At 48.5% G+C, this 19,396-nt stretch overlaps 32 non-coding genes and 1 pseudogene across 32 annotated transcripts; all 33 read left to right on the top strand.

The window, feature by feature from the left end:
* The first annotated feature begins 95 nt into the window (after positions 1-95).
* On the top strand, positions 96-214 carry LOC127141619 (5S ribosomal RNA). Its single transcript, XR_007812135.1, has one exon. It is a non-coding gene; the product is annotated as a 5S ribosomal RNA (ribosomal RNA).
* A 494-nt stretch (positions 215-708) lies between these two features.
* On the top strand, positions 709-826 carry LOC127141623 (5S ribosomal RNA). The gene has a single exon (XR_007812139.1). It is a non-coding gene; the product is annotated as a 5S ribosomal RNA (ribosomal RNA).
* A 480-nt stretch (positions 827-1,306) lies between these two features.
* On the top strand, positions 1,307-1,425 carry LOC127141618 (5S ribosomal RNA). Its single transcript, XR_007812134.1, has one exon. It is a non-coding gene; the product is annotated as a 5S ribosomal RNA (ribosomal RNA).
* Positions 1,426-1,920: 495 nt separating this feature from the next.
* On the top strand, positions 1,921-2,039 carry LOC127141617 (5S ribosomal RNA). Its single transcript, XR_007812133.1, has one exon. It is a non-coding gene; the product is annotated as a 5S ribosomal RNA (ribosomal RNA).
* Positions 2,040-2,521: 482 nt separating this feature from the next.
* LOC127141624 (uncharacterized) lies at positions 2,522-2,637 on the top strand (annotated as a pseudogene).
* Positions 2,638-3,132: 495 nt separating this feature from the next.
* Positions 3,133-3,251, top strand: LOC127141615 (5S ribosomal RNA). The gene has a single exon (XR_007812131.1). It is a non-coding gene; the product is annotated as a 5S ribosomal RNA (ribosomal RNA).
* Positions 3,252-3,732: 481 nt separating this feature from the next.
* LOC127141614 (5S ribosomal RNA) lies at positions 3,733-3,851 on the top strand. Its single transcript, XR_007812130.1, has one exon. It is a non-coding gene; the product is annotated as a 5S ribosomal RNA (ribosomal RNA).
* Positions 3,852-4,344: 493 nt separating this feature from the next.
* LOC127141613 (5S ribosomal RNA) lies at positions 4,345-4,463 on the top strand. Its single transcript, XR_007812129.1, has one exon. It is a non-coding gene; the product is annotated as a 5S ribosomal RNA (ribosomal RNA).
* Positions 4,464-4,958: 495 nt separating this feature from the next.
* LOC127141612 (5S ribosomal RNA) lies at positions 4,959-5,077 on the top strand. The gene has a single exon (XR_007812128.1). It is a non-coding gene; the product is annotated as a 5S ribosomal RNA (ribosomal RNA).
* Positions 5,078-5,301: 224 nt separating this feature from the next.
* Positions 5,302-5,420, top strand: LOC127141611 (5S ribosomal RNA). The gene has a single exon (XR_007812127.1). It is a non-coding gene; the product is annotated as a 5S ribosomal RNA (ribosomal RNA).
* Positions 5,421-5,912: 492 nt separating this feature from the next.
* On the top strand, positions 5,913-6,030 carry LOC127141622 (5S ribosomal RNA). Its single transcript, XR_007812138.1, has one exon. It is a non-coding gene; the product is annotated as a 5S ribosomal RNA (ribosomal RNA).
* Positions 6,031-6,509: 479 nt separating this feature from the next.
* LOC127141610 (5S ribosomal RNA) lies at positions 6,510-6,628 on the top strand. Its single transcript, XR_007812126.1, has one exon. It is a non-coding gene; the product is annotated as a 5S ribosomal RNA (ribosomal RNA).
* A 493-nt stretch (positions 6,629-7,121) lies between these two features.
* LOC127141609 (5S ribosomal RNA) lies at positions 7,122-7,240 on the top strand. Its single transcript, XR_007812125.1, has one exon. It is a non-coding gene; the product is annotated as a 5S ribosomal RNA (ribosomal RNA).
* A 495-nt stretch (positions 7,241-7,735) lies between these two features.
* Positions 7,736-7,854, top strand: LOC127141608 (5S ribosomal RNA). Its single transcript, XR_007812124.1, has one exon. It is a non-coding gene; the product is annotated as a 5S ribosomal RNA (ribosomal RNA).
* A 482-nt stretch (positions 7,855-8,336) lies between these two features.
* On the top strand, positions 8,337-8,455 carry LOC127141607 (5S ribosomal RNA). The gene has a single exon (XR_007812123.1). It is a non-coding gene; the product is annotated as a 5S ribosomal RNA (ribosomal RNA).
* Positions 8,456-8,950: 495 nt separating this feature from the next.
* On the top strand, positions 8,951-9,069 carry LOC127141606 (5S ribosomal RNA). The gene has a single exon (XR_007812122.1). It is a non-coding gene; the product is annotated as a 5S ribosomal RNA (ribosomal RNA).
* A 484-nt stretch (positions 9,070-9,553) lies between these two features.
* On the top strand, positions 9,554-9,672 carry LOC127141604 (5S ribosomal RNA). The gene has a single exon (XR_007812120.1). It is a non-coding gene; the product is annotated as a 5S ribosomal RNA (ribosomal RNA).
* Positions 9,673-10,154: 482 nt separating this feature from the next.
* LOC127141603 (5S ribosomal RNA) lies at positions 10,155-10,273 on the top strand. The gene has a single exon (XR_007812119.1). It is a non-coding gene; the product is annotated as a 5S ribosomal RNA (ribosomal RNA).
* A 495-nt stretch (positions 10,274-10,768) lies between these two features.
* On the top strand, positions 10,769-10,887 carry LOC127141602 (5S ribosomal RNA). Its single transcript, XR_007812118.1, has one exon. It is a non-coding gene; the product is annotated as a 5S ribosomal RNA (ribosomal RNA).
* Positions 10,888-11,372: 485 nt separating this feature from the next.
* LOC127141601 (5S ribosomal RNA) lies at positions 11,373-11,491 on the top strand. The gene has a single exon (XR_007812117.1). It is a non-coding gene; the product is annotated as a 5S ribosomal RNA (ribosomal RNA).
* A 482-nt stretch (positions 11,492-11,973) lies between these two features.
* Positions 11,974-12,092, top strand: LOC127141600 (5S ribosomal RNA). The gene has a single exon (XR_007812116.1). It is a non-coding gene; the product is annotated as a 5S ribosomal RNA (ribosomal RNA).
* A 481-nt stretch (positions 12,093-12,573) lies between these two features.
* LOC127141599 (5S ribosomal RNA) lies at positions 12,574-12,692 on the top strand. Its single transcript, XR_007812115.1, has one exon. It is a non-coding gene; the product is annotated as a 5S ribosomal RNA (ribosomal RNA).
* Positions 12,693-13,172: 480 nt separating this feature from the next.
* LOC127141598 (5S ribosomal RNA) lies at positions 13,173-13,291 on the top strand. Its single transcript, XR_007812114.1, has one exon. It is a non-coding gene; the product is annotated as a 5S ribosomal RNA (ribosomal RNA).
* Positions 13,292-13,786: 495 nt separating this feature from the next.
* On the top strand, positions 13,787-13,905 carry LOC127141597 (5S ribosomal RNA). The gene has a single exon (XR_007812113.1). It is a non-coding gene; the product is annotated as a 5S ribosomal RNA (ribosomal RNA).
* Positions 13,906-14,386: 481 nt separating this feature from the next.
* On the top strand, positions 14,387-14,505 carry LOC127141596 (5S ribosomal RNA). Its single transcript, XR_007812112.1, has one exon. It is a non-coding gene; the product is annotated as a 5S ribosomal RNA (ribosomal RNA).
* A 481-nt stretch (positions 14,506-14,986) lies between these two features.
* Positions 14,987-15,105, top strand: LOC127141595 (5S ribosomal RNA). The gene has a single exon (XR_007812111.1). It is a non-coding gene; the product is annotated as a 5S ribosomal RNA (ribosomal RNA).
* A 495-nt stretch (positions 15,106-15,600) lies between these two features.
* Positions 15,601-15,719, top strand: LOC127141626 (5S ribosomal RNA). The gene has a single exon (XR_007812141.1). It is a non-coding gene; the product is annotated as a 5S ribosomal RNA (ribosomal RNA).
* Positions 15,720-16,213: 494 nt separating this feature from the next.
* LOC127141625 (5S ribosomal RNA) lies at positions 16,214-16,332 on the top strand. The gene has a single exon (XR_007812140.1). It is a non-coding gene; the product is annotated as a 5S ribosomal RNA (ribosomal RNA).
* A 481-nt stretch (positions 16,333-16,813) lies between these two features.
* Positions 16,814-16,932, top strand: LOC127141616 (5S ribosomal RNA). The gene has a single exon (XR_007812132.1). It is a non-coding gene; the product is annotated as a 5S ribosomal RNA (ribosomal RNA).
* A 480-nt stretch (positions 16,933-17,412) lies between these two features.
* LOC127141605 (5S ribosomal RNA) lies at positions 17,413-17,531 on the top strand. The gene has a single exon (XR_007812121.1). It is a non-coding gene; the product is annotated as a 5S ribosomal RNA (ribosomal RNA).
* A 481-nt stretch (positions 17,532-18,012) lies between these two features.
* On the top strand, positions 18,013-18,130 carry LOC127141620 (5S ribosomal RNA). The gene has a single exon (XR_007812136.1). It is a non-coding gene; the product is annotated as a 5S ribosomal RNA (ribosomal RNA).
* A 492-nt stretch (positions 18,131-18,622) lies between these two features.
* On the top strand, positions 18,623-18,741 carry LOC127141594 (5S ribosomal RNA). Its single transcript, XR_007812110.1, has one exon. It is a non-coding gene; the product is annotated as a 5S ribosomal RNA (ribosomal RNA).
* Positions 18,742-19,234: 493 nt separating this feature from the next.
* On the top strand, positions 19,235-19,352 carry LOC127141621 (5S ribosomal RNA). Its single transcript, XR_007812137.1, has one exon. It is a non-coding gene; the product is annotated as a 5S ribosomal RNA (ribosomal RNA).
* Positions 19,353-19,396: the final 44 nt, after the last annotated feature.

Here is a 19,396-nt window from a genome sequence, read left to right as displayed (position 1 = left end):
AAAAATCCCCATTATTGTTGATTGCTATGTGAAATAACAGATCTGCCAGTGTTATTTTGGCACGTATAAAGGGTCTGTCTTCAGCAGCCGCTGTGGCTTACGGCCACACCACCCTGAGCGCGCCCGATCTCGTCTGATCTCGGAAGCTAAGCAGGGTCGGGCCTGGTTAGTACTTGGATGGGAGACCGCCTGGGAATACCAGGTGCCGTAAGCTTTTTGTCCCCATCTTTTCCTGCCTATCTTACAGCAGCAGAATGCCGCTTCCTCTGTAGTTGAGACAGGGCACGCCAAACTACTTTTATTTTGCAGCCTGTATTTCACGCTCTGTTTTGCACTTCTGTTTTATGTCACGTCGCTTTCGGCAATCGGGTATTAGGCGCTGGAAAGTCACCTCTGTAAAGTCTGCACTGCTGCCGAATGAATGAGCGCAGTCTGGGTTTTGGGCACAATGACCCAATACGTCGTCCACAAGGACGTGTGGCTCACCGATGTACGTTTTGAGCAATTTCGGACGAAAATGGACTTGGAACAGAGCCAAATGTTTGATCAGGCCATACGGAAAATTCTTGTTGGGTGGAGTAGTTATTTCTTAGTTTTGCTGTTGACTGTTAGAGAAAATCCCCATTATTGTTGATTGCTATGTGAAATAACAGATCTGCCAGTGTTATTTTGGCACGTATAAAGGGTCTGTCTTCAGCAGCCGCTGTGGCTTACGGCCACACCACCCTGAGCGCGCCGATCTCGTCTGATCTCGGAAGCTAAGCAGGGTCGGGCCTGGTTAGTACTTGGATGGGAGACCGCCTGGGAATACCAGGTGCCGTAAGCTTTTTGTCCCTATCTTACAGCAGCAGAATGCCGCTTCCTCTGTAGTTGAGACAGGGCACGCCAAAACTACTTTTATTTTGCAGCCTGTATTTCACGCTCTGTTTTGCACTTCTGTTTTATGTCACGTCGCTTTCGGCAATCGGTATTAGGCGCTGGAAAGTCACCTCTGTAAAGTCTGCACTGCTGCCGAATGAATGAGCGCAGTCTGGGTTTTGGGCACAATGACCCAATACGTCGTCCACAAGGACGTGTGGCTCACCGATGTACGTTTTGAGCAATTTCGGACGAAAATGGACTTGGAACAGAGCCAAATGTTTGATCAGGCCATACGGAAAATTCTTGTTGGGTGGAGTAGTTATTTCTTAGTTTTGCTGTTGACTGTTAGAGAAAATCCCCATTATTGTTGATTGCTATGTGAAATAACAGATCTGCCAGTGTTATTTTGGCACGTATAAAGGGTCTGTCTTCAGCAGCCGCTGTGGCTTACGGCCACACCACCCTGAGCGCGCCCGATCTCGTCTGATCTCGGAAGCTAAGCAGGGTCGGGCCTGGTTAGTACTTGGATGGGAGACCGCCTGGGAATACCAGGTGCCGTAAGCTTTTTGTCCCCATCTTTTCCTGCCTATCTTACAGCAGCAGAATGCCGCTTCCTCTGTAGTTGAGACAGGGCACGCCAAAACTACTTTTATTTTGCAGCCTGTATTTCACGCTCTGTTTTGCACTTCTGTTTTATGTCACGTCGCTTTCGGCAATCGGGTATTAGGCGCTGGAAAGTCACCTCTGTAAAGTCTGCACTGCTGCCGAATGAATGAGCGCAGTCTGGGTTTTGGGCACAATGACCCAATACGTCGTCCACAAGGACGTGTGGCTCACCGATGTACGTTTTGAGCAATTTCGGACGAAAATGGACTTGGAACAGAGCCAAATGTTTGATCAGGCCATACGGAAAATTCTTGTTGGGTGGAGTAGTTATTTCTTAGTTTTGCTGTTGACTGTTAGAGAAAATCCCCATTATTGTTGATTGCTATGTGAAATAACAGATCTGCCAGTGTTATTTTGGCACGTATAAAGGGTCTGTCTTCAGCAGCCGCTGTGGCTTACGGCCACACCACCCTGAGCGCGCCCGATCTCGTCTGATCTCGGAAGCTAAGCAGGGTCGGGCCTGGTTAGTACTTGGATGGGAGACCGCCTGGGAATACCAGGTGCCGTAAGCTTTTTGTCCCTATCTTACAGCAGCAGAATGCCGCTTCCTCTGTAGTTGAGACAGGGCACGCCAAAAACTACTTTTATTTTGCAGCCTGTATTTCACGCTCTGTTTTGCACTTCTGTTTTATGTCACGTCGCTTTCGGCAATCGGGTATTAGGCGCTGGAAAGTCACCTCTGTAAAGTCTGCACTGCTGCCGAATGAATGAGCGCAGTCTGGGTTTTGGGCACAATGACCCAATACGTCGTCCACAAGGACGTGTGGCTCACCGATGTACGTTTTGAGCAATTTCGGACGAAAATGGACTTGGAACAGAGCCAAATGTTTGATCAGGCCATACGGAAAATTCTTGTTGGGTGGAGTAGTTATTTCTTAGTTTTGCTGTTGACTGTTAGAGAAAATCCCCATTATTGTTGATTGCTATGTGAAATAACAGATCTGCCAGTGTTATTTTGGCACGTATAAAGGGTCTGTCTTCAGCAGCCGCTGTGGCTTACGGCCACACACCCTGAGCGCGCCGATCTCGTCTGATCTCGGAAGCTAAGCAGGGTCGGCCTGGTTAGTACTTGGATGGGAGACCGCCTGGGAATACCAGGTGCCGTAAGCTTTTTGTCCCCATCTTTTCCTGCCTATCTTACAGGCAGCAGAATGCCGCTTCCTCTGTAGTTGAGACAGGGCACGCCAAAACTACTTTTATTTTGCAGCCTGTATTTCACGCTCTGTTTTGCACTTCTGTTTTATGTCACGTCGCTTTCGGCAATCGGGTATTAGGCGCTGGAAAGTCACCTCTGTAAAGTCTGCACTGCTGCCGAATGAATGAGCGCAGTCTGGGTTTTGGGCACAATGACCCAATACGTCGTCCACAAGGACGTGTGGCTCACCGATGTACGTTTTGAGCAATTTCGGACGAAAATGGACTTGGAACAGAGCCAAATGTTTGATCAGGCCATACGGAAAATTCTTGTTGGGTGGAGTAGTTATTTCTTAGTTTGCTGTTGACTGTTAGAGAAAATCCCCATTATTGTTGATTGCTATGTGAAATAACAGATCTGCCAGTGTTATTTTGGCACGTATAAAGGGTCTGTCTTCAGCAGCCGCTGTGGCTTACGGCCACACCACCCTGAGCGCGCCCGATCTCGTCTGATCTCGGAAGCTAAGCAGGGTCGGGCCTGGTTAGTACTTGGATGGGAGACCGCCTGGGAATACCAGGTGCCGTAAGCTTTTTGTCCCTATCTTACAGCAGCAGAATGCCGCTTCCTCTGTAGTTGAGACAGGGCACGCCAAAACTACTTTTATTTTGCAGCCTGTATTTCACGCTCTGTTTTGCACTTCTGTTTTATGTCACGTCGCTTTCGGCAATCGGGTATTAGGCGCTGGAAAGTCACCTCTGTAAAGTCTGCACTGCTGCCGAATGAATGAGCGCAGTCTGGGTTTTGGGCACAATGACCCAATACGTCGTCCACAAGGACGTGTGGCTCACCGATGTACGTTTTGAGCAATTTCGGACGAAAATGGACTTGGAACAGAGCCAAATGTTTGATCAGGCCATACGGAAAATTCTTGTTGGGTGGAGTAGTTATTTCTTAGTTTTGCTGTTGACTGTTAGAGAAAATCCCCATTATTGTTGATTGCTATGTGAAATAACAGATCTGCCAGTGTTATTTTGGCACGTATAAAGGGTCTGTCTTCAGCAGCCGCTGTGGCTTACGGCCACACCACCCTGAGCGCGCCCGATCTCGTCTGATCTCGGAAGCTAAGCAGGGTCGGGCCTGGTTAGTACTTGGATGGGAGACCGCCTGGGAATACCAGGTGCCGTAAGCTTTTTGTCCCATCTTTTCCTGCTATCTTACAGCAGCAGAATGCCGCTTCCTCTGTAGTTGAGACAGGGCACGCCAAAACTACTTTTATTTTGCAGCCTGTATTTCACGCTCTGTTTTGCACTTCTGTTTTATGTCACGTCGCTTTCGGCAATCGGGTATTAGGCGCTGGAAAGTCACCTCTGTAAAGTCTGCACTGCTGCCGAATGAATGAGCGCAGTCTGGGTTTTGGGCACAATGACCCAATACGTCGTCCACAAGGACGTGTGGCTCACCGATGTACGTTTTGAGCAATTTCGGACGAAAATGGACTTGGAACAGAGCCAAATGTTTGATCAGGCCATACGGAAAATTCTTGTTGGGTGGAGTAGTTATTTCTTAGTTTTGCTGTTGACTGTTAGAGAAAATCCCCATTATTGTTGATTGCTATGTGAAATAACAGATCTGCCAGTGTTATTTTGGCACGTATAAAGGGTCTGTCTTCAGCAGCCGCTGTGGCTTACGGCCACACCACCCTGAGCGCGCCCGATCTCGTCTGATCTCGGAAGCTAAGCAGGGTCGGGCCTGGTTAGTACTTGGATGGGAGACCGCCTGGGAATACCAGGTGCCGTAAGCTTTTTGTCCCCATCTTTTCCTGCCTATCTTACAGCAGCAGAATGCCGCTTCCTCTGTAGTTGAGACAGGGCACGCCAAAACTACTTTTATTTTGCAGCCTGTATTTCACGCTCTGTTTTGCACTTCTGTTTTATGTCACGTCGCTTTCGGCAATCGGGTATTAGGCGCTGGAAAGTCACCTCTGTAAAGTCTGCACTGCTGCCGAATGAATGAGCGCAGTCTGGGTTTTGGGCACAATGACCCAATACGTCGTCCACAAGGACGTGTGGCTCACCGATGTACGTTTTGAGCAATTTCGGACGAAAATGGACTTGGAACAGAGCCAAATGTTTGATCAGGCCATACGGAAAATTCTTGTTGGGTGGAGTAGTTATTTCTTAGTTTTGCTGTTGACTGTTAGAGAAAATCCCCATTATTGTTGATTGCTATGTGAAATAACAGATCTGCCAGTGTTATTTTGGCACGTATAAAGGGTCTGTCTTCAGCAGCCGCTGTGGCTTACGGCCACACCACCCTGAGCGCGCCCGATCTCGTCTGATCTCGGAAGCTAAGCAGGGTCGGGCCTGGTTAGTACTTGGATGGGAGACCGCCTGGGAATACCAGGTGCCGTAAGCTTTTTGTCGTTATCTTGTACCAATTTCGGACGAAAATGGACTTGGAACAGAGCCAAATGTTTGATCAGGCCATACGGAAAATTCTTGTTGGGTGGAGTAGTTATTCTTAGTTTTGCTGTTGACTGTTAGAGAAAATCCCCATTATTGTTGATTGCTATGTGAAATAACAGATCTGCCAGTGTTATTTTGGCACGTATAAAGGGTCTGTCTTCAGCAGCCGCTGTGGCTTACGGCCACACCACCCTGAGCGCGCCCGATCTCGTCTGATCTCGGAAGCTAAGCAGGGTCGGGCCTGGTTAGTACTTGGATGGGAGACCGCCTGGGAATACCAGGTGCCGTAAGCTTTTTGTCCCCATCTTTCCTGCCTATCTTACAGCAGCAGAATGCCGCTTCCTCTGTAGTTGAGAGGGCACGCCAAAACTACTTTTATTTTGCAGCCTGTATTTCACGCTCTGTTTTGCACTTCTGTTTTATGTCACGTCGCTTTCGGCAATCGGGTATTAGGCGCTGGAAAGTCACCTCTGTAAAGTCTGCACTGCTGCCGAATGAATGAGCGCAGTCTGGGTTTTGGGCACAATGACCCAATACGTCGTCCACAAGGACGTGTGGCTCACCGATGTACGTTTTGAGCAATTTCGGACGAAAATGGACTTGGAACAGAGCCAAATGTTTGATCAGGCCATACGGAAAATTCTTGTTGGGTGGAGTAGTTATTTCTTAGTTTTGCTGTTGACTGTTAGAGAAAATCCCCATTATTGTTGATTGCTATGTGAAATAACAGATCTGCCAGTGTTATTTTGGCACGTATAAAGGGTCTGTCTTCAGCAGCCGCTGTGGCTTACGGCCACACCACCCTGAGCGCGCCGATCTCGTCTGATCTCGGAAGCTAAGCAGGGTCGGGCCTGGTTAGTACTTGGATGGGAGACCGCCTGGGAATACCAGGTGCCGTAAGCTTTTTGTCCCTATCTTACAGCAGCAGAATGCCGCTTCCTCTGTAGTTGAGACAGGGCACGCCAAAACTACTTTTTTTGCAGCCTGTATTTCACGCTCTGTTTTGCACTTCTGTTTTATGTCACGTCGCTTTCGGCAATCGGGTATTAGGCGCTGGAAAGTCACCTCTGTAAAGTCTGCACTGCTGCCGAATGAATGAGCGCAGTCTGGGTTTTGGGCACAATGACCCAATACGTCGTCCACAAGGACGTGTGGCTCACCGATGTACGTTTTGAGCAATTTCGGACGAAAATGGACTTGGAACAGAGCCAAATGTTTGATCAGGCCATACGGAAAATTCTTGTTGGGTGGAGTAGTTATTTCTTAGTTTTGCTGTTGACTGTTAGAGAAAATCCCCATTATTGTTGATTGCTATGTGAAATAACAGATCTGCCAGTGTTATTTTGGCACGTATAAAGGGTCTGTCTTCAGCAGCCGCTGTGGCTTACGGCCACACCACCCTGAGCGCGCCCGATCTCGTCTGATCTCGGAAGCTAAGCAGGGTCGGGCCTGGTTAGTACTTGGATGGGAGACCGCCTGGGAATACCAGGTGCCGTAAGCTTTTTGTCCCTCTTTTCCTGCCTATCTTACAGCAGCAGAATGCCGCTTCCTCTGTAGTTGAGACAGGGCACGCCAAAACTACTTTTATTTTGCAGCCTGTATTTCACGCTCTGTTTTGCACTTCTGTTTTATGTCACGTCGCTTTCGGCAATCGGGTATTAGGCGCTGGAAAGTCACCTCTGTAAAGTCTGCACTGCTGCCGAATGAATGAGCGCAGTCTGGGTTTTGGGCACAATGACCCAATACGTCGTCCACAAGGACGTGTGGCTCACCGATGTACGTTTTGAGCAATTTCGGACGAAAATGGACTTGGAACAGAGCCAAATGTTTGATCAGGCCATACGGAAAATTCTTGTTGGGTGGAGTAGTTATTTCTTAGTTTTGCTGTTGACTGTTAGAGAAAATCCCCATTATTGTTGATTGCTATGTGAAATAACAGATCTGCCAGTGTTATTTTGGCACGTATAAAGGGTCTGTCTTCAGCAGCCGCTGTGGCTTACGGCCACACCACCCTGAGCGCGCCCGATCTCGTCTGATCTCGGAAGCTAAGCAGGGTCGGGCCTGGTTAGTACTTGGATGGGAGACCGCCTGGGAATACCAGGTGCCGTAAGCTTTTTGTCCCCATCTTTTCCTGCCTATCTTACAGCAGCAGAATGCCGCTTCCTCTGTAGTTGAGACAGGGCACGCCAAAACTACTTTTATTTTGCAGCCTGTATTTCACGCTCTGTTTTGCACTTCTGTTTTATGTCACGTCGCTTTCGGCAATCGGGTATTAGGCGCTGGAAAGTCACCTCTGTAAAGTCTGCACTGCTGCCGAATGAATGAGCGCAGTCTGGGTTTTGGGCACAATGACCCAATACGTCGTCCACAAGGACGTGTGGCTCACCGATGTACGTTTTGAGCAATTTCGGACGAAAATGGACTTGGAACAGAGCCAAATGTTTGATCAGGCCATACGGAAAATTCTTGTTGGGTGGAGTAGTTATTTCTTAGTTTTGCTGTTGACTGTTAGAGAAAATCCCCATTATTGTTGATTGCTATGTGAAATAACAGATCTGCCAGTGTTATTTTGGCACGTATAAAGGGTCTGTCTTCAGCAGCCGCTGTGGCTTACGGCCACACCACCCTGAGCGCGCCCGATCTCGTCTGATCTCGGAAGCTAAGCAGGGTCGGGCCTGGTTAGTACTTGGATGGGAGACCGCCTGGGAATACCAGGTGCCGTAAGCTTTTTGTCCCCTATCTTACAGCAGCAGAATGCCGCTTCCTCTGTAGTTGAGACAGGGCACGCCAAAACTACTTTTATTTTGCAGCCTGTATTTCACGCTCTGTTTTGCACTTCTGTTTTATGTCACGTCGCTTTCGGCAATCGGGTATTAGGCGCTGGAAAGTCACCTCTGTAAAGTCTGCACTGCTGCCGAATGAATGAGCGCAGTCTGGGTTTTGGGCACAATGACCCAATACGTCGTCCACAAGGACGTGTGGCTCACCGATGTACGTTTTGAGCAATTTCGGACGAAAATGGACTTGGAACAGAGCCAAATGTTTGATCAGGCCATACGGAAAATTCTTGTTGGGTGGAGTAGTTATTTCTTAGTTTTGCTGTTGACTGTTAGAGAAAATCCCCATTATTGTTGATTGCTATGTGAAATAACAGATCTGCCAGTGTTATTTTGGCACGTATAAAGGGTCTGTCTTCAGCAGCCGCTGTGGCTTACGGCCACACCACCCTGAGCGCGCCCGATCTCGTCTGATCTCGGAAGCTAAGCAGGGTCGGGCCTGGTTAGTACTTGGATGGGAGACCGCCTGGGAATACCAGGTGCCGTAAGCTTTTTGTCCCCATCTTTTCCTGCCTATCTTACAGCAGCAGAATGCCGCTTCCTCTGTAGTTGAGACAGGGCACGCCAAAACTACTTTTATTTTGCAGCCTGTATTTCACGCTCTGTTTTGCACTTCTGTTTTATGTCACGTCGCTTTCGGCAATCGGGTATTAGGCGCTGGAAAGTCACCTCTGTAAAGTCTGCACTGCTGCCGAATGAATGAGCGCAGTCTGGGTTTTGGGCACAATGACCCAATACGTCGTCCACAAGGACGTGTGGCTCACCGATGTACGTTTTGAGCAATTTCGGACGAAAATGGACTTGGAACAGAGCCAAATGTTTGATCAGGCCATACGGAAAATTCTTGTTGGGTGGAGTAGTTATTTCTTAGTTTTGCTGTTGACTGTTAGAGAAAATCCCCATTATTGTTGATTGCTATGTGAAATAACAGATCTGCCAGTGTTATTTTGGCACGTATAAAGGGTCTGTCTTCAGCAGCCGCTGTGGCTTACGGCCACACCACCCTGAGCGCGCCCGATCTCGTCTGATCTCGGAAGCTAAGCAGGGTCGGGCCTGGTTAGTACTTGGATGGGAGACCGCCTGGGAATACCAGGTGCCGTAAGCTTTTTGTCCTGCCTATCTTACAGCAGCAGAATGCCGCTTCCTCTGTAGTTGAGACAGGGCACGCCAAAACTACTTTTATTTTGCAGCCTGTATTTCACGCTCTGTTTTGCACTTCTGTTTTATGTCACGTCGCTTTCGGCAATCGGGTATTAGGCGCTGGAAAGTCACCTCTGTAAAGTCTGCACTGCTGCCGAATGAATGAGCGCAGTCTGGGTTTTGGGCACAATGACCCAATACGTCGTCCACAAGGACGTGTGGCTCACCGATGTACGTTTTGAGCAATTTCGGACGAAAATGGACTTGGAACAGAGCCAAATGTTTGATCAGGCCATACGGAAAATTCTTGTTGGGTGGAGTAGTTATTTCTTAGTTTTGCTGTTGACTGTTAGAGAAAATCCCCATTATTGTTGATTGCTATGTGAAATAACAGATCTGCCAGTGTTATTTTGGCACGTATAAAGGGTCTGTCTTCAGCAGCCGCTGTGGCTTACGGCCACACCACCCTGAGCGCGCCCGATCTCGTCTGATCTCGGAAGCTAAGCAGGGTCGGGCCTGGTTAGTACTTGGATGGGAGACCGCCTGGGAATACCAGGTGCCGTAAGCTTTTTGTTCCCTATCTTACAGCAGCAGAATGCCGCTTCCTCTGTAGTTGAGACAGGGCACGCCAAAACTACTTTTATTTTGCAGCCTGTATTTCACGCTCTGTTTTGCACTTCTGTTTTATGTCACGTCGCTTTCGGCAATCGGGTATTAGGCGCTGGAAAGTCACCTCTGTAAAGTCTGCACTGCTGCCGAATGAATGAGCGCAGTCTGGGTTTTGGGCACAATGACCCAATACGTCGTCCACAAGGACGTGTGGCTCACCGATGTACGTTTTGAGCAATTTCGGACGAAAATGGACTTGGAACAGAGCCAAATGTTTGATCAGGCCATACGGAAAATTCTTGTTGGGTGGAGTAGTTATTTCTTAGTTTTGCTGTTGACTGTTAGAGAAAATCCCCATTATTGTTGATTGCTATGTGAAATAACAGATCTGCCAGTGTTATTTTGGCACGTATAAAGGGTCTGTCTTCAGCAGCCGCTGTGGCTTACGGCCACACCACCCTGAGCGCGCCCGATCTCGTCTGATCTCGGAAGCTAAGCAGGGTCGGGCCTGGTTAGTACTTGGATGGGAGACCGCCTGGGAATACCAGGTGCCGTAAGCTTTTTGTCCCCATCTTTTCCTGCCTATCTTACAGCAGCAGAATGCCGCTTCCTCTGTAGTTGAGACAGGGCACGCCAAAACTACTTTTATTTTGCAGCCTGTATTTCACGCTCTGTTTTGCACTTCTGTTTTATGTCACGTCGCTTTCGGCAATCGGGTATTAGGCGCTGGAAAGTCACCTCTGTAAAGTCTGCACTGCTGCCGAATGAATGAGCGCAGTCTGGGTTTTGGGCACAATGACCCAATACGTCGTCCACAAGGACGTGTGGCTCACCGATGTACGTTTTGAGCAATTTCGGACGAAAATGGACTTGGAACAGAGCCAAATGTTTGATCAGGCCATACGGAAAATTCTTGTTGGGTGGAGTAGTTATTTCTTAGTTTTGCTGTTGACTGTTAGAGAAAATCCCCATTATTGTTGATTGCTATGTGAAATAACAGATCTGCCAGTGTTATTTTGGCACGTATAAAGGGTCTGTCTTCAGCAGCCGCTGTGGCTTACGGCCACACCACCCTGAGCGCGCCCGATCTCGTCTGATCTCGGAAGCTAAGCAGGGTCGGGCCTGGTTAGTACTTGGATGGGAGACCGCCTGGGAATACCAGGTGCCGTAAGCTTTTTGTCCCTGCCTATCTTACAGCAGCAGAATGCCGCTTCCTCTGTAGTTGAGACAGGGCACGCCAAAACTACTTTTATTTTGCAGCCTGTATTTCACGCTCTGTTTTGCACTTCTGTTTTATGTCACGTCGCTTTCGGCAATCGGGTATTAGGCGCTGGAAAGTCACCTCTGTAAAGTCTGCACTGCTGCCGAATGAATGAGCGCAGTCTGGGTTTTGGGCACAATGACCCAATACGTCGTCCACAAGGACGTGTGGCTCACCGATGTACGTTTTGAGCAATTTCGGACGAAAATGGACTTGGAACAGAGCCAAATGTTTGATCAGGCCATACGGAAAATTCTTGTTGGGTGGAGTAGTTATTTCTTAGTTTTGCTGTTGACTGTTAGAGAAAATCCCCATTATTGTTGATTGCTATGTGAAATAACAGATCTGCCAGTGTTATTTTGGCACGTATAAAGGGTCTGTCTTCAGCAGCCGCTGTGGCTTACGGCCACACCACCCTGAGCGCGCCCGATCTCGTCTGATCTCGGAAGCTAAGCAGGGTCGGGCCTGGTTAGTACTTGGATGGGAGACCGCCTGGGAATACCAGGTGCCGTAAGCTTTTTGTCCCCTATCTTACAGCAGCAGAATGCCGCTTCCTCTGTAGTTGAGACAGGGCACGCCAAAACTACTTTTATTTTGCAGCCTGTATTTCACGCTCTGTTTTGCACTTCTGTTTTATGTCACGTCGCTTTCGGCAATCGGGTATTAGGCGCTGGAAAGTCACCTCTGTAAAGTCTGCACTGCTGCCGAATGAATGAGCGCAGTCTGGGTTTTGGGCACAATGACCCAATACGTCGTCCACAAGGACGTGTGGCTCACCGATGTACGTTTTGAGCAATTTCGGACGAAAATGGACTTGGAACAGAGCCAAATGTTTGATCAGGCCATACGGAAAATTCTTGTTGGGTGGAGTAGTTATTTCTTAGTTTTGCTGTTGACTGTTAGAGAAAATCCCCATTATTGTTGATTGCTATGTGAAATAACAGATCTGCCAGTGTTATTTTGGCACGTATAAAGGGTCTGTCTTCAGCAGCCGCTGTGGCTTACGGCCACACCACCCTGAGCGCGCCCGATCTCGTCTGATCTCGGAAGCTAAGCAGGGTCGGGCCTGGTTAGTACTTGGATGGGAGACCGCCTGGGAATACCAGGTGCCGTAAGCTTTTTGTGCCTATCTTACAGCAGCAGAATGCCGCTTCCTCTGTAGTTGAGACAGGGCACGCCAAAACTACTTTTATTTTGCAGCCTGTATTTCACGCTCTGTTTTGCACTTCTGTTTTATGTCACGTCGCTTTCGGCAATCGGGTATTAGGCGCTGGAAAGTCACCTCTGTAAAGTCTGCACTGCTGCCGAATGAATGAGCGCAGTCTGGGTTTTGGGCACAATGACCCAATACGTCGTCCACAAGGACGTGTGGCTCACCGATGTACGTTTTGAGCAATTTCGGACGAAAATGGACTTGGAACAGAGCCAAATGTTTGATCAGGCCATACGGAAAATTCTTGTTGGGTGGAGTAGTTATTTCTTAGTTTTGCTGTTGACTGTTAGAGAAAATCCCCATTATTGTTGATTGCTATGTGAAATAACAGATCTGCCAGTGTTATTTTGGCACGTATAAAGGGTCTGTCTTCAGCAGCCGCTGTGGCTTACGGCCACACCACCCTGAGCGCGCCCGATCTCGTCTGATCTCGGAAGCTAAGCAGGGTCGGGCCTGGTTAGTACTTGGATGGGAGACCGCCTGGGAATACCAGGTGCCGTAAGCTTTTTCCCCTATCTTACAGCAGCAGAATGCCGCTTCCTCTGTAGTTGAGACAGGGCACGCCAAAACTACTTTTATTTTGCAGCCTGTATTTCACGCTCTGTTTTGCACTTCTGTTTTATGTCACGTCGCTTTCGGCAATCGGGTATTAGGCGCTGGAAAGTCACCTCTGTAAAGTCTGCACTGCTGCCGAATGAATGAGCGCAGTCTGGGTTTTGGGCACAATGACCCAATACGTCGTCCACAAGGACGTGTGGCTCACCGATGTACGTTTTGAGCAATTTCGGACGAAAATGGACTTGGAACAGAGCCAAATGTTTGATCAGGCCATACGGAAAATTCTTGTTGGGTGGAGTAGTTATTTCTTAGTTTTGCTGTTGACTGTTAGAGAAAATCCCCATTATTGTTGATTGCTATGTGAAATAACAGATCTGCCAGTGTTATTTTGGCACGTATAAAGGGTCTGTCTTCAGCAGCCGCTGTGGCTTACGGCCACACCACCCTGAGCGCGCCCGATCTCGTCTGATCTCGGAAGCTAAGCAGGGTCGGGCCTGGTTAGTACTTGGATGGGAGACCGCCTGGGAATACCAGGTGCCGTAAGCTTTTTGTCCCCATCTTTTCCTGCCTATCTTACAGCAGCAGAATGCCGCTTCCTCTGTAGTTGAGACAGGGCACGCCAAAACTACTTTTATTTTGCAGCCTGTATTTCACGCTCTGTTTTGCACTTCTGTTTTATGTCACGTCGCTTTCGGCAATCGGGTATTAGGCGCTGGAAAGTCACCTCTGTAAAGTCTGCACTGCTGCCGAATGAATGAGCGCAGTCTGGGTTTTGGGCACAATGACCCAATACGTCGTCCACAAGGACGTGTGGCTCACCGATGTACGTTTTGAGCAATTTCGGACGAAAATGGACTTGGAACAGAGCCAAATGTTTGATCAGGCCATACGGAAAATTCTTGTTGGGTGGAGTAGTTATTTCTTAGTTTTGCTGTTGACTGTTAGAGAAAATCCCCATTATTGTTGATTGCTATGTGAAATAACAGATCTGCCAGTGTTATTTTGGCACGTATAAAGGGTCTGTCTTCAGCAGCCGCTGTGGCTTACGGCCACACCACCCTGAGCGCGCCCGATCTCGTCTGATCTCGGAAGCTAAGCAGGGTCGGGCCTGGTTAGTACTTGGATGGGAGACCGCCTGGGAATACCAGGTGCCGTAAGCTTTTTGTCCCTATCTTACAGCAGCAGAATGCCGCTTCCTCTGTAGTTGAGACAGGGCACGCCAAAACTACTTTTATTTTGCAGCCTGTATTTCACGCTCTGTTTTGCACTTCTGTTTTATGTCACGTCGCTTTCGGCAATCGGGTATTAGGCGCTGGAAAGTCACCTCTGTAAAGTCTGCACTGCTGCCGAATGAATGAGCGCAGTCTGGGTTTTGGGCACAATGACCCAATACGTCGTCCACAAGGACGTGTGGCTCACCGATGTACGTTTTGAGCAATTTCGGACGAAAATGGACTTGGAACAGAGCCAAATGTTTGATCAGGCCATACGGAAAATTCTTGTTGGGTGGAGTAGTTATTTCTTAGTTTTGCTGTTGACTGTTAGAGAAAATCCCCATTATTGTTGATTGCTATGTGAAATAACAGATCTGCCAGTGTTATTTTGGCACGTATAAAGGGTCTGTCTTCAGCAGCCGCTGTGGCTTACGGCCACACCACCCTGAGCGCGCCCGATCTCGTCTGATCTCGGAAGCTAAGCAGGGTCGGGCCTGGTTAGTACTTGGATGGGAGACCGCCTGGGAATACCAGGTGCCGTAAGCTTTTTGTCCCTATCTTACAGCAGCAGAATGCCGCTTCCTCTGTAGTTGAGACAGGGCACGCCAAAACTACTTTTATTTTGCAGCCTGTATTTCACGCTCTGTTTTGCACTTCTGTTTTATGTCACGTCGCTTTCGGCAATCGGGTATTAGGCGCTGGAAAGTCACCTCTGTAAAGTCTGCACTGCTGCCGAATGAATGAGCGCAGTCTGGGTTTTGGGCACAATGACCCAATACGTCGTCCACAAGGACGTGTGGCTCACCGATGTACGTTTTGAGCAATTTCGGACGAAAATGGACTTGGAACAGAGCCAAATGTTTGATCAGGCCATACGGAAAATTCTTGTTGGGTGGAGTAGTTATTTCTTAGTTTTGCTGTTGACTGTTAGAGAAAATCCCCATTATTGTTGATTGCTATGTGAAATAACAGATCTGCCAGTGTTATTTTGGCACGTATAAAGGGTCTGTCTTCAGCAGCCGCTGTGGCTTACGGCCACACCACCCTGAGCGCGCCCGATCTCGTCTGATCTCGGAAGCTAAGCAGGGTCGGGCCTGGTTAGTACTTGGATGGGAGACCGCCTGGGAATACCAGGTGCCGTAAGCTTTTTGTCCCCATCTTTTCCTGCCTATCTTACAGCAGCAGAATGCCGCTTCCTCTGTAGTTGAGACAGGGCACGCCAAAACTACTTTTATTTTGCAGCCTGTATTTCACGCTCTGTTTTGCACTTCTGTTTTATGTCACGTCGCTTTCGGCAATCGGGTATTAGGCGCTGGAAAGTCACCTCTGTAAAGTCTGCACTGCTGCCGAATGAATGAGCGCAGTCTGGGTTTTGGGCACAATGACCCAATACGTCGTCCACAAGGACGTGTGGCTCACCGATGTACGTTTTGAGCAATTTCGGACGAAAATGGACTTGGAACAGAGCCAAATGTTTGATCAGGCCATACGGAAAATTCTTGTTGGGTGGAGTAGTTATTTCTTAGTTTTGCTGTTGACTGTTAGAGAAAATCCCCATTATTGTTGATTGCTATGTGAAATAACAGATCTGCCAGTGTTATTTTGGCACGTATAAAGGGTCTGTCTTCAGCAGCCGCTGTGGCTTACGGCCACACCACCCTGAGCGCGCCCGATCTCGTCTGATCTCGGAAGCTAAGCAGGGTCGGGCCTGGTTAGTACTTGGATGGGAGACCGCCTGGGAATACCAGGTGCCGTAAGCTTTTTGTCCCCATCTTTTCCTGCCTATCTTACAGCAGCAGAATGCCGCTTCCTCTGTAGTTGAGACAGGGCACGCCAAAACTACTTTTATTTTGCAGCCTGTATTTCACGCTCTTTTTGCACTTCTGTTTTATGTCACGTCGCTTTCGGCAATCGGGTATTAGGCGCTGGAAAGTCACCTCTGTAAAGTCTGCACTGCTGCCGAATGAATGAGCGCAGTCTGGGTTTTGGGCACAATGACCCAATACGTCGTCCACAAGGACGTGTGGCTCACCGATGTACGTTTTGAGCAATTTCGGACGAAAATGGACTTGGAACAGAGCCAAATGTTTGATCAGGCCATACGGAAAATTCTTGTTGGGTGGAGTAGTTATTTCTTAGTTTTGCTGTTGACTGTTAGAGAAAATCCCCATTATTGTTGATTGCTATGTGAAATAACAGATCTGCCAGTGTTATTTTGGCACGTATAAAGGGTCTGTCTTCAGCAGCCGCTGTGGCTTACGGCCACACCACCCTGAGCGCGCCCGATCTCGTCTGATCTCGGAAGCTAAGCAGGGTCGGGCCTGGTTAGTACTTGGATGGGAGACCGCCTGGGAATACCAGGTGCCGTAAGCTTTTTGTCCCTATCTTACAGCAGCAGAATGCCGCTTCCTCTGTAGTTGAGACAGGGCACGCCAAAACTACTTTTATTTTGCAGCCTGTATTTCACGCTCTGTTTTGCACTTCTGTTTTATGTCACGTCGCTTTCGGCAATCGGGTATTAGGCGCTGGAAAGTCACCTCTGTAAAGTCTGCACTGCTGCCGAATGAATGAGCGCAGTCTGGGTTTTGGGCACAATGACCCAATACGTCGTCCACAAGGACGTGTGGCTCACCGATGTACGTTTTGAGCAATTTCGGACGAAAATGGACTTGGAACAGAGCCAAATGTTTGATCAGGCCATACGGAAAATTCTTGTTGGGTGGAGTAGTTATTTCTTAGTTTTGCTGTTGACTGTTAGAGAAAATCCCCATTATTGTTGATTGCTATGTGAAATAACAGATCTGCCAGTGTTATTTTGGCACGTATAAAGGGTCTGTCTTCAGCAGCCGCTGTGGCTTACGGCCACACCACCCTGAGCGCGCCCGATCTCGTCTGATCTCGGAAGCTAAGCAGGGTCGGGCCTGGTTAGTACTTGGATGGGAGACCGCCTGGGAATACCAGGTGCCGTAAGCTTTTTGTCCCTATCTTACAGCAGCAGAATGCCGCTTCCTCTGTAGTTGAGACAGGGCACGCCAAAACTACTTTTATTTTGCAGCCTGTATTTCACGCTCTGTTTGCACTTCTGTTTTATGTCACGTCGCTTTCGGCAATCGGGTATTAGGCGCTGGAAAGTCACCTCTGTAAAGTCTGCACTGCTGCCGAATGAATGAGCGCAGTCTGGGTTTTGGGCACAATGACCCAATACGTCGTCCACAAGGACGTGTGGCTCACCGATGTACGTTTTGAGCAATTTCGGACGAAAATGGACTTGGAACAGAGCCAAATGTTTGATCAGGCCATACGGAAAATTCTTGTTGGGTGGAGTAGTTATTTCTTAGTTTTGCTGTTGACTGTTAGAGAAAATCCCCATTATTGTTGATTGCTATGTGAAATAACAGATCTGCCAGTGTTATTTTGGCACGTATAAAGGGTCTGTCTTCAGCAGCCGCTGTGGCTTACGGCCACACCACCCTGAGCGCGCCCGATCTCGTCTGATCTCGGAAGCTAAGCAGGGTCGGGCCTGGTTAGTACTTGGATGGGAGACCGCCTGGGAATACCAGGTGCCGTAAGCTTTTTGTCCCTATCTTACAGCAGCAGAATGCCGCTTCCTCTGTAGTTGAGACAGGGCACGCCAAAACTACTTTTATTTTGCAGCCTGTATTTCACGCTCTGTTTTGCACTTCTGTTTTATGTCACGTCGCTTTCGGCAATCGGGTATTAGGCGCTGGAAAGTCACCTCTGTAAAGTCTGCACTGCTGCCGAATGAATGAGCGCAGTCTGGGTTTTGGGCACAATGACCCAATACGTCGTCCACAAGGACGTGTGGCTCACCGATGTACGTTTTGAGCAATTTCGGACGAAAATGGACTTGGAACAGAGCCAAATGTTTGATCAGGCCATACGGAAAATTCTTGTTGGGTGGAGTAGTTATTTCTTAGTTTTGCTGTTGACTGTTAGAGAAAATCCCCATTATTGTTGATTGCTATGTGAAATAACAGATCTGCCAGTGTTATTTTGGCACGTATAAAGGGTCTGTCTTCAGCAGCCGCTGTGGCTTACGGCCACACCACCCTGACGCGCCCGATCTCGTCTGATCTCGGAAGCTAAGCAGGGTCGGGCCTGGTTAGTACTTGGATGGGAGACCGCCTGGGAATACCAGGTGCCGTAAGCTTTTTGTCCCATCTTTTCCTGCCTATCTTACAGCAGCAGAATGCCGCTTCCTCTGTAGTTGAGACAGGGCACGCCAAAACTACTTTTATTTTGCAGCCTGTATTTCACGCTCTGTTTTGCACTTCTGTTTTGTCACGTCGCTTTCGGCAATCGGGTATCAGGCGCTGGAAAGTCACCTCTGTAAAGTCTGCACTGCTGCCGAATGAATGAGCGCAGTCTGGGTTTTGGGCACAATGACCCAATACGTCGTCCACAAGGACGTGTGGCTCACCGATGTACGTTTTGAGCAATTTCGGACGAAAATGGACTTGGAACAGAGCCAAATGTTTGATCAGGCCATACGGAAAATTCTTGTTGGGTGGAGTAGTTATTTCTTAGTTTTGCTGTTGACTGTTAGAGAAAATCCCCATTATTGTTGATTGCTATGTGAAATAACAGATCTGCCAGTGTTATTTTGGCACGTATAAAGGGTCTGTCTTCAGCAGCCGCTGTGGCTTACGGCCACACCACCCTGAGCGCGCCCGATCTCGTCTGATCTCGGAAGCTAAGCAGGGTCGGGCCTGGTTAGTACTTGGATGGGAGACCGCCTGGGAATACCAGGTGCCGTAAGCTTTTTCCCCATCTTTTCCTGCCTATCTTACAGCAGCAGAATGCCGCTTCCTCTGTAGTTGAGACAGGGCACGCCAAAACTACTTTTATTTTGCAGCCTGTATTTCACGCTCTGTTTTGCACTTCTGTTTTATGTCACGTCGCTTTCGGCAATCGGGTATTAGGCGCTGGAAAGTCACCTCTGTAAAGTCTGCACTGCTGCCGAATGAATGAGCGCAGTCTGGGTTTTGGGCACAATGACCCAATACGTCGTCCACAAGGACGTGTGGCTCACCGATGTACGTTTTGAGCAATTTCGGACGAAAATGGACTTGGAACAGAGCCAAATGTTTGATCAGGCCATACGGAAAATTCTTGTTGGGTGGAGTAGTTATTTCTTAGTTTTGCTGTTGACTGTTAGAGAAAATCCCCATTATTGTTGATTGCTATGTGAAATAACAGATCTGCCAGTGTTATTTTGGCACGTATAAAGGGTCTGTCTTCAGCAGCCGCTGTGGCTTACGGCCACACCACCCTGAGCGCGCCGATCTCGTCTGATCTCGGAAGCTAAGCAGGGTCGGGCCTGGTTAGTACTTGGATGGGAGACCGCCTGGGAATACCAGGTGCCGTAAGCTTTTTGTCCCTATCTTACAGCAGCAGAATGCCGCTTCCTCTGTAG

Source organism: Lates calcarifer, unplaced genomic scaffold (genome assembly GCF_001640805.2).
Source record: "Lates calcarifer isolate ASB-BC8 unplaced genomic scaffold, TLL_Latcal_v3 _unitig_5677_quiver_2886, whole genome shotgun sequence".
NCBI classification, from domain to species: Eukaryota; Metazoa; Chordata; class Actinopteri; family Centropomidae; genus Lates; species Lates calcarifer.
The sequence above is the reverse complement of the archived record's forward strand: the minus strand, read 5'-3'. Positions and strand labels throughout refer to the sequence as shown.